This window comes from Aquila chrysaetos, chromosome 4 (assembly GCF_900496995.4).
Source record: "Aquila chrysaetos chrysaetos chromosome 4, bAquChr1.4, whole genome shotgun sequence".
Taxonomy (NCBI): Eukaryota; Metazoa; Chordata; class Aves; order Accipitriformes; family Accipitridae; genus Aquila; species Aquila chrysaetos.
The window spans coordinates 35296273-35309675 of NC_044007.1; the positions used below are offsets into that span (position 1 = coordinate 35296273).

Below are 13403 nucleotides of genomic sequence, written 5' to 3' on the forward strand. Positions count from 1 at the left end.
CTTTGGATTACTTTGAGATGAAGAATTTGAATGTTATCTTTTTCGTGCTAACGAGGGTCAGAAATTAATTTCTTTGATTCCCCCCACCCCTCTTTTTATTCTTCTATAAATGTCTAATTTAAAGGAAGACTGCAACAAACTATTTGGCCTTTCATCTCAACTTTGTGCATCACTAAATCCCACTGCTCCGTGCTTTGCTTTTTTTTTTAATTTATTTTTTCTTTATTTTTTTGTTTTTTCTGTCCAGCTCTGAAAAAAAAAAAAAAAAAAAAAAACCAAACCAAAAAAAAAAACCCAAACAAAAAACCCAGCCAAAAAAACCCAAACCTGAAACATGGCAAGCAACGAGGTAATTTTTTTACGATGGGCAGTGCCCGGCGACTCCATCGCTTATCGTCCCCCTTCCCCAACCTGGTAAAAAAACCGTGCTTTGACCATCATTTCGCACGGGAGAAAACGGTGGGTTTTTTTTTTTTTTTTGGCTAGGGGCGCGGGGCCGGGTGGGGGAGCCGCGACCCCGGCCCCGCGGGGGAAGAGGAACGGCGGGCCCCGCCGGGGCTGAGGGGGAGCGGAGCCCCGCGTCGCCCCTAGGGGCGCTGCGCGCCGCCTCGCCGGGCCTGGAAAGGGAGGCGGACGGGGCCATTCGTGCGGGGGGGGGGGGGGGGGGAAGCGAGGCCCGGGCTCGGCGCCGGGAATACTCCGTGGGCGGAGGAGGCCGGCGGTGGGAGGGAGAGTGGGGGGGGTGGCGGGCGGCGCTGAGGCGGGGCGGCGGCGGCGGCGGGAGGGCGAAGGGAAGGGGAGGGGAGGGAGGGGGGGGGGGGCGGAGTGGTTGGGGCCGGCGGCGGCCGCCGCGGCGGCGGGGTCAGTTCTCTTTAGTGTTTGCCGATGTTGGAGGCGCCTCCAAAGTGTCCCCGGGAAACAGGTAACCGGGCCCGCGGGGGGCGGCCCCGCGCACCCCCCCGCCGCCGGGCGGGGAGGCCGTGGGACGGGACGGGACGGGGTGGTGGCGGCGGCGGGGGGGGGGGGATCCGCGCCGGGCCAGGCCGGAGGGGAGGGAGCTGCTTCAGCCGCGATGTCCGAGTCCCCGTCCCGTCTCTTCCCCCCTCCTCCCGCCGGGGCGAGGGTTCCGCCGGCCCCTCGGCGCCCCCCGCCTCCCCGGGGCCGGGCAGGCGCTTCTGCGCCACGGCGCTGCCGGCCCGCTTCGCTCCGCTCCGCTCCGCTCCCCTCCGGCGGGGGAGGAAGCACCGACCCCACCATCCGGCCCGGGGCCCCCGCCCGCCCCCAGCCACCCGCGGAGGAGGCGGGTGGGGGCACAGGTGGGCCGCCCCAGCGCCGGCGTCTCCGGGGGCGGCGGAGGAGCCCCCGCCGCAGCTCCCCCCCGCCTTACCACCGCCGCCCGAGTCCGGCCGCGGCCGTTGCGCCAAGGCCGGGCCGCGGCCGGCGGGGCCGGGCCGGGCCGTGCGGTGGGGCCGGGCTCGGCGGGGACCGCGCCGGGCCTGCCCCGCCTCAGACCTCGGGAAGTAGTTGGGTGCGACCTGAACTTGCCCCTCGTCCTTTGGCCCGCTCCGGCCCGGCGTGCCCTGGCGGGCCCGGCGGCGCCGGGTTGAGGTGCGCGGCCTCGGGGGGCGCCGGGTGGCAGCTGGCCGCCGGCGGGGCGAGGGGCGTCGGGCGTTCGTCGGCCGGTCAGCGGCGCCGGCCTCGCAGCCCTATTGGTTTTCTTTTTTTTTCTTTTTTTTTCTTTTTTTTTTTTTTTTTTTCCTGCGCCGTGTTCGTCACCCTCGCTTTGCGCATCGCGCGCTGCCCCAAAACTTCGGACACGGCCCGAAACTTTGCCAGCAGGACCGGGCTCTCCCACTCCCAAAATGGATGTCGGCGTCTCCTCCACGAAGCGACGGGCAGTGGAGCGGTTTGCCGGCCTTCGCCCGGCCCGAGGGCTGCGGGGCTGCTGTGGAGGTGGGGGTGGGACCCGGGGAGACGCTGCTGTTCAACGGCCTAGCTCAGGCGGCGGGCAACGTTTTCCTGGTGTTCGGGTCTCTCCAGTGGGCGAAAGTTCATCTCGATCGCAGCCAGGCCTGGAAGTCACAGCCATGCTCTCCTGGGAAAGCGTGGGCTGCTTGGGGTGCGCTGGGAGGGCGAATCCCACAGCGAAGCTGTTTACCTTGTAGTGCTCGGGGTCCCACCCGCCAAGCCAGTGATACCCAAGCGAAAAATTTCCCCACAGTGCATCTGCCTGGTATTGCCTTACGGCCAGCAAGCTGTTTCTGTGGATACCAAGACGTAAGCTTCTCGGGCCTTGCATGGAATGCTCCCCGTGCAAGTACCATGGTACTAAAAAAAAAGTTTGTGTTATACAGAAGAGTAGATGAAGTGTTGCTGTTGTAGCCTCTCTCTTTGCCTGAAATACCGTCTTGAACAGTACTGAGGAACGTGCATGAATAACTATGGCGTTGCAAGGCACAAGTAAGACTATTTGCTCCGGTGTCACTGGGTGTAGTTGCATTGCACTTCTGTAAGCAAGCATACGTTGCTGTATCTCGCTTACGTTACTAGTGGCATCAAGCTGCGCAGGAGTAAGGTCTTCCTGAGCAGTGTGGTAATTCCAGGTTAGCAGTGTACACCAGTGTAGTAATATTAATGTATTTAAGCCATTTACTAAATACAGGGAGGTTCTGTAGAGGCTTTGTTGTGACCTGGCTGCCTATATAAACCGTGCTAGGCTGACAGATTTCTGAATGAAATCTTTTTTCTAGAAAGCCAGCAGCAGTGTAAGATTTCCAGTACTGATTTCCAGCCGCTGAACCTTAACTTTGCCCTAGAAAACTCCTGGAGAGAGAGATTTCTGCTCATGCCTGTGTTTGCAAAGATTCCTGTTGCTGACAACTAGGAACAGGATTGAGAATGCCTGCTTGTTCACAGTTTTTGAGGGGAAGGGACAGTTCAGATTTTCTTTTCTTTGCTTTGCAGAGGACTTTTCAGCAATGTTGCTCAGCTTTAGCAGAAGTCATTCAGCTTTGGTTCAGTTCAGGCTGTAGTCTGGAGGCCAAAGTCCTAATATATCTTGTTGCCAGTTTAAGCTACCTTGTGGGACAAGAATTATGTCAAAATAATAAATTTGAATAAACTTACATCCTGAATTATGAAAGTAAATTGTAAAGGAACTTCCTAATTTTACTTGCAGGAAAACCTGATCAGAGGTGTTTTAATGGCTTGACTGAGTTTAAATAAGCACTTAACTTGATCAGCCCCTTCTTTGGGGGCAAATATCAGGCTTGATTTTCCTACACAGTCTTATAAACATAACTCCACCGTAACCCTGGTTTACATTGGTGTGAATGTGGTAAGTGAATCAAATACTATGTGTTTTATTTGTAAAGTGTCATGAAAAATGACCTTGGGAAGGTTAGGCAACAGGCCGTAGTGAAGCAGATCCTCTAATTCCAAGACTGCTTCTCCAACTATTAGGAAAGCTGCACCTGTCATGCTCTATCTAGACAGTTTGTTTTGACCTGCCCGAAATATGTGGCTATTGATTTGTCAGTCTTCGAAAAGGCTGAAAAAATTCTCATCAATTATGTCCAGTCCTTCAGCCCAAAATACATCTTCTTACAATATTATACCGTTGGAGGGCAGGCCTTATAAAGTGTGCAGTTTTTAGTGCCAGTTTTTTTGGTGTATACTTCATACATACATGTATGCATGCACAGATTTTCTCCCATTGGAGAGTCAGGTGTCTGCTTCCTCACATGGGTTGCACTGATGTGGTGGGGAAGGACCTAACTCTGCATCTTTTCAGGATAACTGTAACAACATAACTTCTGTTAATAAGCCACCAAAGCTTCACTTTTCCTTCCCCTGCTTACATTGATTTCCTATCAGCAACAGCAAAATCTGTAAGATAAGAGTTAGGCCTATCTTTTGCCAGAACCAATTATTTTGCATTTCTAATCTTCAGGTCATGCACAGCCTGTGTTTTTCACAATAGTTCTTAAATTTTCTCTCTCTTCCAAAAAGAGGAAGAGAAACAAAGGCAGAGAATGGCTCTCTTAAAGCTGCTGTGGGTAGTGATGTCAAAATCCACGTGGGAAACCAGGAATCCCTGCTACCCCTCTCTGCCTTCACAGTTCTTGGCCGTTCCTGTTGCTGGTTTCACTGTGTTAACACTTGCGATGCACCCATGTAAGGGTCTGAGCTGCCGGAGGCCCTGCCTAGGTCTCTCACCCTGCCACCCCTCTTTCGTCCGCTTGCTCTTTGCTGATGGGTACACTATACGTGGTCTCTGAAACCAGCAAGTCAGAAGTATAAGACAGGGGTTTCCATTTGGTGGAGGGGCATTTAAAGCACAAGGCTGGGGTCCTGCAAAGGCCGGTCAGAGAATGGGGCTGGCAGTTTTGCTCAGGGAGAGAGGATATATGGTGCAAGGGGGGGAATAGAGTTGGTGGGAGCACATGACAAACTCTGGGAACAGAGGAAATGGAACCTGTGTATAACATCGTTAATATATATATATTAAAAGTCGAGGGCTCTGTGTTTAGGGGGTCTGCTCATTGTCAGCAACCAGTCATGATCAGCATTACCCAAAGTATGTTTGCATTAAAAGATCAGGAGTTCAGTAAAAATCTGAGAGATGTCTTGTCAAGCGTTGTTCTGGAAACTATTTAGAATAAAAAAATTGCTTGTCACAACTCCTAATCTAAAAATGAATTTTGAAAAACCATCTGTGGTAGTGTAATACTAAAGTCACATGTGTTCTGTAGCTGCTAAAGTTTGTTCATACTTCATCTCAACAGCAACTGGTTTGTAGGTTGGTTTTGTGTTGGGTTTTTTTTTGGTTGGTTGGTTGGTTTTTTTAAGCTGGTAGTATTTGGAAAGTTTCCCAGTAGTGAAATCTGTACTCCAGGGTCACAGTGTGCTCACCTGTGTCGTACCGCATCTTTTCTTTTACTTTAGTCAAGTACACTTCTGTATAGTACATCATTAGTATGTTACAAATTTATTGATACTTAACCAAATAAAATCAAACTGTGATATTTAAATTTTTTTTCCTGGTAAATAACACTTTCTGCATATTAAATTATTTAATTTTGTGACTCCAGTATATTTCTGTATCCCTATTATATTCTAATTTAGTCACCATTAAAATGATGGGGGGGGGGGGGAGCTCCTTTTAGACTAATTAGAAATCAGTATTTAAGCCCAGACTTCCACTGGTGTTTGGGGAGGACCCCAGTGATAGCCAGCGGCTAAGTATTATGGTATGTATGGGTTAACGTGCTATCCTTAGTTTCTGAGAAAAGACAGCTTGCTAAGATGTTTACCATAGTATCACAGGCTGGAAGGGTATGTTTACAGTCTCCTCCTGAAAACTTCCACAGGATCATACTGGCAGTGGTCACGCTTCCAGTTTTGCTGCTTGCCAACTTTGAAGAGGCAAGCCTCCAGGCTGAAGCAAATGTTTTTGGGCATAGGAGACCAGATTTTTCTGGGGAATTTTCTTGCAATAGAAATGGTTACCTGTTGGAACAAGAAGAGTTCTTTAAGAGACGAGGAACCTAATTTTTATTGCTATTGCTATTTTTCATTTCTTATTTTTGACATCTGTTAATGTATTTGTAGTTTCCAGTTTCTCATACAATAACCCGTTACAAAAAGTAGTGTTATACAAATATAAGGAAATTTCAATATAGTAAACGTGCAGATTGATGTCAGTAACTGCAGTTGTGCGGTTAAGTAACTGGCTGTTAAGTGACAGAGAACTTCTTCCGTGTCACCCAGAGGACACATCCCTACAACTGATACATTTTGAAGGGAAGAAATCAGGATACACTGTTCCCAAGGTGAAAGTGCAGAGCAATGTTGGGTCAATTTGTAGCATATCCAGTTGTGCTGATACAAATAGAGAAATGAAATAACAAAGTCTGTAGGAGCTTTGGCTTGTTAGACAAGATGTGAATAAGACATAATCTAAAATTTTTTGTTAAAAAGTCATGTGTTCTTTTTTTATTTATCCCCCCCCCCTTCTGGTCCTTATTCAGTCCTGGATAGTAGGTTGCAGGGCTTTTTCCTTTCCAGACTGTGGAAAATGTTTTCTCTGCTTTTTGTTCCAAAAAAGTAGATACACACTGTCTTGTGTATCTGAGAGTACTTAAACCTGCCTGCTTTGAACTGTGTTCCATCTGTGGTGGCAATGTGCCTCAGGTGGACATTGCCAGTGGGTGTTTTGCTTAAGAGTATACAGCCAAGAGACATTCCTTTCGTACCTGTTTAAGGCCTGGGAATCTTAATTAATGACTCCAGAGGGGTTTTCTTGAAAACCCTTCTGACCCTCTTATAATTCAGTGCAACACACTTACTGGTCTTGTATGAAATAGGTGTCATCTGCATGGCAACTAAGGCTGTCTGTCCTTCATGAAAGGGGATGAGAAGCTTGTCCCAGATCAGGAGGCAGGTAAAGCTCACCATGGTTTCTCAGAGACCTCTCTCAACATTCTCTCTTAGCTGAATCGACAGGGTTAGATATGGGATTTGACCTCTTCAGAAGGGAGAATGATCTGCATCATCTTTTCTTCACCCTTCAACTGGCCAGTCTTTGTCACTTAAAGCCTTAAACAAGTGAAAAGTCATTGAAGATGCCAGGACTGGATCCCATTTCCATGGACTTGATGGAGTTGTCATTCATGAGGACATTTTGGATGTGGACTTGCAGGGAACCATAGGTATTTGCCAGGTCCCAGGAGAAGAATTAATAAAGCACTTTTCTTCAGCTGTTATATTGCAAGGCTATTCTGAAACTGGCCATTCCACAAATTACTGTCAGTGGCAACTCACCAGAGGAGGTGGCTTTGGAGGCCCTTTTTCATGTGACCATTAAACTATAAATAAAACTTTGACTCTTTTTTTTCTGGTTCTCTTCAAATCTCACTGCAGTCAGAGCCTCTTGATACTTTGTAACATTAACCTTCATTACAGCTAGGCAGGAGAGCAAGCTGCTGCTGCAGCTGGTGAAACGGGTCTTTAATACCATAGCTTTAATACCAGACTTCAAGTATTTTAAAAGAGATGCAAGCAGCAACTTACCCATTCTGGCTTTGAATTTTTTTTTTTTGGTCACAGTAGTACTTTGAACCTTTTCAAGGCTTTTAAGCCAGCTCTGTGCTCACTAGGAATTTTGACATCTAGCACCAAAAAAGAAGCAGGTTTTTTTGCTATCATTGCGAATACTGCCTGGTTCTGTTTACCTTTGCTCAGGCACCTCATAGCTGACAGGAGCAAGGAAGACATAGTTACTATCAAGCTCATATACCTAATATATCCTCAAGATAGGGCAGGACAGAGTACTGCAGGTGAGCAGGGTTAGCTGAGGCAGTTCTAGTTCCAGGGCCTACTCTGCTTTTCAAATGTGGGTGTCTTTGCTATAGTGTTGGATTGCAGACCTCTGCTCCACAGCTCTGGGGTCTGTACTTCTACTAAACTTCTGCCGCATGTCATCGCAACCTAGATGTTGGATGGTCTTTGGGCTAAGAGCATTCCTTTCCTTTGTTAACAAGGAACATCCTTTTTTGCAGGAGGTGAGACTGTATTAAGCATATATATGTAGCCAAAGTGTTCTGTTGGAGATCCTAGAAAATGGGGTCCTTCTTCCCTTTTGAAATGCTTTTTTTTTTTTTTTTTTTGGTTTTGAAGGTAAGGAACAGGAGTCTTAGCTCAGTAGTGAACAGAAGCATTAGCTCCCTGCAAGTTCAAAAGCAAGTTTGTTCTTTCACTCTGGTTTAGGGTGGTTCTAGAGTCACAAAAGCTAACTTTACTCTGCTGAAGCTACTGGCCATGGAGTCCTGAAAGTACAGTAAGTGGTGAGAAAGACAGTCCTTTAAAGGGCAGGTCAGAGCATCATCCATCCATCCATTCTGTCTCCAGTTAGTCATGAGCCTATGCTGTTGCGAACAGTGTTGTCATTCCTCATATATGCAAATTTCTTTTTCACTTTCACTCATTTCTAGGCGCTGCTTCCTTTTATTTTTAATCATTTCATGCTACCACTGAATCAGGTTGCACTTTTAGCGAGAGTTGTCCTTTGTTTTATTTCTAACTCTGTGTATTTCTGACTCTGTATTTATCTGTATAAAAATACTTGAAAGGATTCCAAATTTTAATTCACAGTTTGTTTACATTTTTTCTGGTAGTAGTTATGCTTATAACTTCCTTTGGTCTGGGGAAACAAGTTATTCTGAATTGTCAACTATATGGATAAAGATCTCTTATTTCTATCTTATGATATAGCCTACTTGGTACTCCTAAACCACTAGTACATAAGGAGTTGGAGGAAAAAGTCTGGTTTTGTCATGCTGGTTCTGTGCTCTCACAGTGTGCTCAGTTTGAACCAAATCTCTGTTTACCAGCACTCTTCCTTTCTGTTGTTGGTTGTTAGTTTAGTATCAGCCTCTCCGATTCAACTCCAGAAATTAACCTCTTGCCATCCTGCCAGATGCGTGTAGTATCCGTGCTGCAGCAGAATGTGTGCTCATTGTGCAGCAAGTTTATAATGTTTAGCTAATGTTTAGCACTGATCATATATCCAACAGTTTTTCTTCAGTGTTTTCTGCCTTTGTGAACTCTGAAAGGATCTGTAAGTATGCCACTAGAATTTTTTCCTCTTCCTGGATTGTCAAAATCTTCTATAATCTGTAGTTTCTTCCAAAGATAAATAATTTATTTGACTATGTTTCATCGCACAACTTCATAATTTCTGTCCAAAGCATGGGTTTGCTACAAGGAATCAATAGATGATTACTGTCCTTGTGTACTTTGCTGAGTTGTTGATGATTCTTTTCATTCTCAGGATGCTTGAGGAGTCTGCATTGATAGCTGCTTGCTGCATGTGGCTGGATCACTTAGCTCTGTTCCCTTTGGCTTTCTTTTCAACTCTTCCAGGCGCCTGTCTCTTCCCATCTTGTTTGCTGGAGTCCAATGTTAGTGGCCCCAGGTCACCACTGGCTACATATGATCTGTCCACTTCCTTAATTTTTGGACTCTTGTTTTCATTGTTGTAGAGCTGGGCTTGTGTCATCAATTTTGCAACAGTTCATGACCTTGCCCCCAAACATAGCATCTCTAAACTGTTAATTTTCTCCAGTTGAAAACTTAGATTTTGTGCTTTTCTTCAGTCAGAGGACTTAGTACGCCCAATCCAGTATTCAGTAATTATTTTACCTTTATTCATCGACTGAGGAGAGCTGCACTTAAAACAGGGAGGAGGCTCTTTGAACTCATTGCAGCACTCCTGATCTGACAAGGTGCTCTATGCCTATGAGCAGAGGTTCTGTTCTGTGCTCCAGTGAGCAGGGAGCTAGTCTCATGAGCTGTATGTCAAAATTATCTTAAATCCAAGGATCACAAAATGTGTCTTTGGGAGAGTTGAGAGAAGGGGGAACTCCAGGAGTAATTCATGAACAGAGATGGCAATTTGACCCCAGCTGTGTCTGGGAGCTGCAACTTCTTGGAAGCTGTATGAGATTTCAAGGAGGGCATTCATCACTCTAGCTGTGAAATACTGTTTTTGTTTAAATACACTCGTGGAGAACAAAAAAAGGCACACAAACCTTTGTCCACTGAAACCACCTTCTCTGGGGATCTTGTAGCTGTTCATGATAGGGGAGTGATTATACTGTGAGGAGGGCTGGGAGCAGGAGCTGTAACTTTTTGCAAAGAAAAAGGCATGTTTCTGCTACTTCACCAAGCTTTGTTACTTGAAATTATATGGGTAGTAGTTTGTCACAGGCAGTCAAGGAAAACAGAGATGATTTTCTGAATTCCATTAACAATATGCAATTTCTAGTTAGGGAAAAAACTTTTAGTCAAGAAGTAATTTTCGCCTGCTTCAGAACAAAATAACAGTTGAGGGGTTGTTTTACTTATTCTAAGTATTTTGTAATTTAAAATCAGTCAAGACTTACGTGAAATCTTAGTAATATAACTACTAGTTGCTAGCACAAATTGAAAAAAAATACAGCTTTTAGGAATATATGAGTGAAATTTAAAAACACTAATTAAATAAGAAGCTGGACTCTTGGAAAGAGTTCTGATTAGACTTCAAGATCACAAATAAGGAACCAGTTACAGCTTTGATGCAAAGGAGTCTGTAGCAGCAGCATGTCAAGTCTGAGTCATGATTTTTCATTTACTTACTTAATCCCCTTCTGCACTTTTAAGCTGATGATTGATTGTTAAACTAGTGACTTAAGCTTCCCTTCTTTTCAGCTATTTTTCGTCACGAAAAAGCTTAGTAACTCATTTTTGTTTAACCTAAGGCGAATGTGGTTTACCTGCCCATCATCTGCAGTAAGACGTATGATGACCACTGTATACAATGGCAACCAATAACCATTTCAGTATAACACTTTGAGTCTCAGTGGAATATTTAAATGGTTGCACTTGAATGACTTATCCCAGAAAGTAAAAAAAAAAAAAAAAAAAAAAATTCCAATAATGTGTTCCACATTTTTCTAATCTCAACTTTTGTGCTCACAGTTTCTGGAGTCACTAAATTAATTAGTTGTCTCCTTGAACTTTTCTGATATGTTTTGTGTGGGCAAATTTTGAGGTAGCCCTGGAAATTCAGCTTACTTTGTGTCGGTGTTGCCTAGAGTTTCTCTTGATTGTCCTACTCACCCTTCTCCAAGGACTGTAGGACCAGGTGAGGTAATCTTTTCAAAAACGTTACAGGTATGACTGTATCACAGAGTGTCTGGGGAGATACATGTTTTCAGTTTTCAAGAAGTCATAGGTAGTTTACAGTCACAGTAAGGAAGAGATCTAAAGAGTTACAATACTGGACAGCCAGCTTTTGTCCTTTGGATTAGTGGTTGCTCCCAGTTGCAGTAGGCAAATAGAAAGAAGGGCATTACCCTCTAGTGTTGGGGAGTGTGTGTGATGTCCTGCCTCTGATCTGTAAGACTGTATAGGCATCTATAAGCTAGTTTTTTAGATATACCTCAAACCATGATGGGTTTTGGATGTGGAAGGCCTTCCACAAAGGTGGCTCTCATGATCACCTTGCTGTTTCATGGAGGAGTTTCACATTTTCTTCTCTGTAATAATTCAGGGTATCCTGGCTGGGTCAAACTGATGGCTGTGTCTGAACCAATGTTCTGGCTTGATGGGTCAAAGTCTTTTCTAGGCATAAAATTTGTGGCAGCATGAGAACTGGGTTAGCTCTTACTGGCTGTTGGAGATTCCCATGGCTTTTTTACCATCTTCTCTGTTTTCTGGACAGCAACAATAAATTGAGACAAACTTTCTGATGGGTTTATCTTATAAACATTTATATAAACCAGCCTAATTTTTCCCCCTTGGGCTTTGGTTTATGAACAGCTTGAAAAGCATTGAGATACCCAACTGGCTCAGCTTCTGATGCAACAGATTGGCTTTCCTTATCTTTCAGTTTTCTTCTGGCATTGAAATCTTTGAGTTGATACTCTGATTGATCTCCCTTATCATTTCAAATGGGAGTTTTGTAATTAAGCTTCCTGAACTGTCCTGGTGCCAAGCAGCTGTCCCCATAAAATGTTTGCTCTGGTTGCAGACTGTCTTCTCTAAGGGATTTCCAGATGTTTGGGTTTTTTGTTTTGTTTCAGTCTTTGCTTCAGTGATCTTTGGTATTGGTGAGGTTGTTCTGTGAGAATAGCAGTCCTTTTTTCTATCATGGTTCAAGATGAATATTAATAAAGTTTCTCTACTTAGCTCTTTTTCATGTCTGCCTGTGAAGTTTCCACTTGAGACTTCAAGTGGCTGTCCAGTATACACAGGACCTGACTATAATTTCTCTGTTAGAAGAGAAAATTAGCCATGTGTACAGGCTGGGGTTGTTCAGTTTTGCTGTACACAGTAAGATATACCGTGCCCCCAGTTGCTCCTTTCTCAGCTTTTTCATGTCAGCCTTGCTGTTGCCAGGGAAGCAAGGGAAGAGTTGCATTCCTGCCTGTCAATATGCTCCGCTTTCTGTTAAGTTTCTCTTGTTACAAGTTTTTAGGCTCTTGCACATGCAAATGTGCACAATTACAGTCAGTGCCCTAACCCCTGCGTTTTCCATCATTCCTTATAAAAAGATCCGTCTTAGGCAAATATATTAGGTGGGGAACCTCTCTGCAAGGGACTTTATTTACTTCTGTAATTGTGTCTGTTAGTTTTAATAAGAACCATGATGGCTTATTTGTCAAAGACAGGTTTGTCAGTAGACTTTGGGTAGGCTTCAGTTGCCTGTGTTTTGGCATCTAGTGCAGTTCGAGACACTAAGTTATCCTGTCTAGTCTTCAGCTGCCACTCAGCTGCGTGGTTTAGCTAACCCTAAATTAGAAGCCTACTTGTTGATCACCTCAATAACTCCCTGGGTCTGCTGGCTGTATTGAATAGCGTTGTAACACATTTGTTTCAACACATACATTATTGCCATTTCATTGCCTTTTCATGCCAGAGTTTATCTGAACCATCTGCCACATGCAGTCAGATGTGGCATGGGTCTTCTGAGAGAGGACTTCTGCTCATTGAAGCAGCAGCTGATGGAATATGCAGGTATCCAGATGTGATATCTTAGAACATCTCAAATGGCACTGGTAAACCATGGGTGGACTACTGAGTTCCATACTGTATTTCCTTTGACTCCAGTGGGAGTTTAGACACCTTGCTTGTATTTGGAGACCTAAATTATAGATGTCTTTAATCCTTGCCTGAATCCTCATATCTCACTCTACAGCAGTGCCATATGGCATGGGTAGCTGTTCTGGTGTGAGATACACTGTGCATATAGATGGCCTTGTAGATCACACTTTTTCATATTAGTTACTTGTCTCTTGCTGTAGTGGCTTAAGCAATTTACTCCATCCAAAATGTTTGCTTATTAGAATCATAGAATGGTTTGGGTTGGAAGGGACCTTAAAGATCATCGAGTTCCAACACCCCTACCATGGGCAAGATTACCTTCCACTAGATCAGGTTGTATTTGCTCTGTGACATATCCTATGTATTTCAAGTTGTATGAACCTTATCTTGATTGCAGGGTAAGCCTTTTCTGTTCTAGCCCCCTTGCTAACACATCATAATTAAATGGCAACAAAAATCCCCACCTTTGGCCATTTTGTTGATTGAGAAAATCTTAGGTTTCTGTCTTTGATTCCATAATTAGTTACCTTATTTGTCTGGTTTGGTTTTGTTTGGAAATATTCCGTTCTTTTCAAAATTACACAAAGCTATTGTAGAGTTGTTAGAGAAGGATTGAATTGGTGACAGATGTAAATAATAGGTATTCCCAAGTAACAGTAATGTGGTCATTGATTTAGAAACTCATATGCTTCATGTAGCATCTTGGATCAACATAGTATTGGAAATTAGGGAACCAATACAGTTTCATGATGAAA

The 13403-nt window shown here is 44.7% G+C and overlaps 1 protein-coding gene across 5 annotated transcripts in view; it reads left to right on the forward strand.

The window, feature by feature from the left end:
* Positions 1-801: 801 nt before the first annotated feature.
* The window catches only part of STAU2 (staufen double-stranded RNA binding protein 2), a 176565-nt gene continuing 163963 nt past the window's right edge, over positions 802-13403 (forward strand). For all 5 annotated transcript variants that reach the window (XR_003922902.1, XM_030010781.2, XM_030010784.2 and 2 more), the window contains exon 1: positions 802-922. The gene's annotated coding sequence lies outside the window, so the exon portion shown is untranslated. The remainder of the gene's footprint in view (positions 923-13403) is intronic.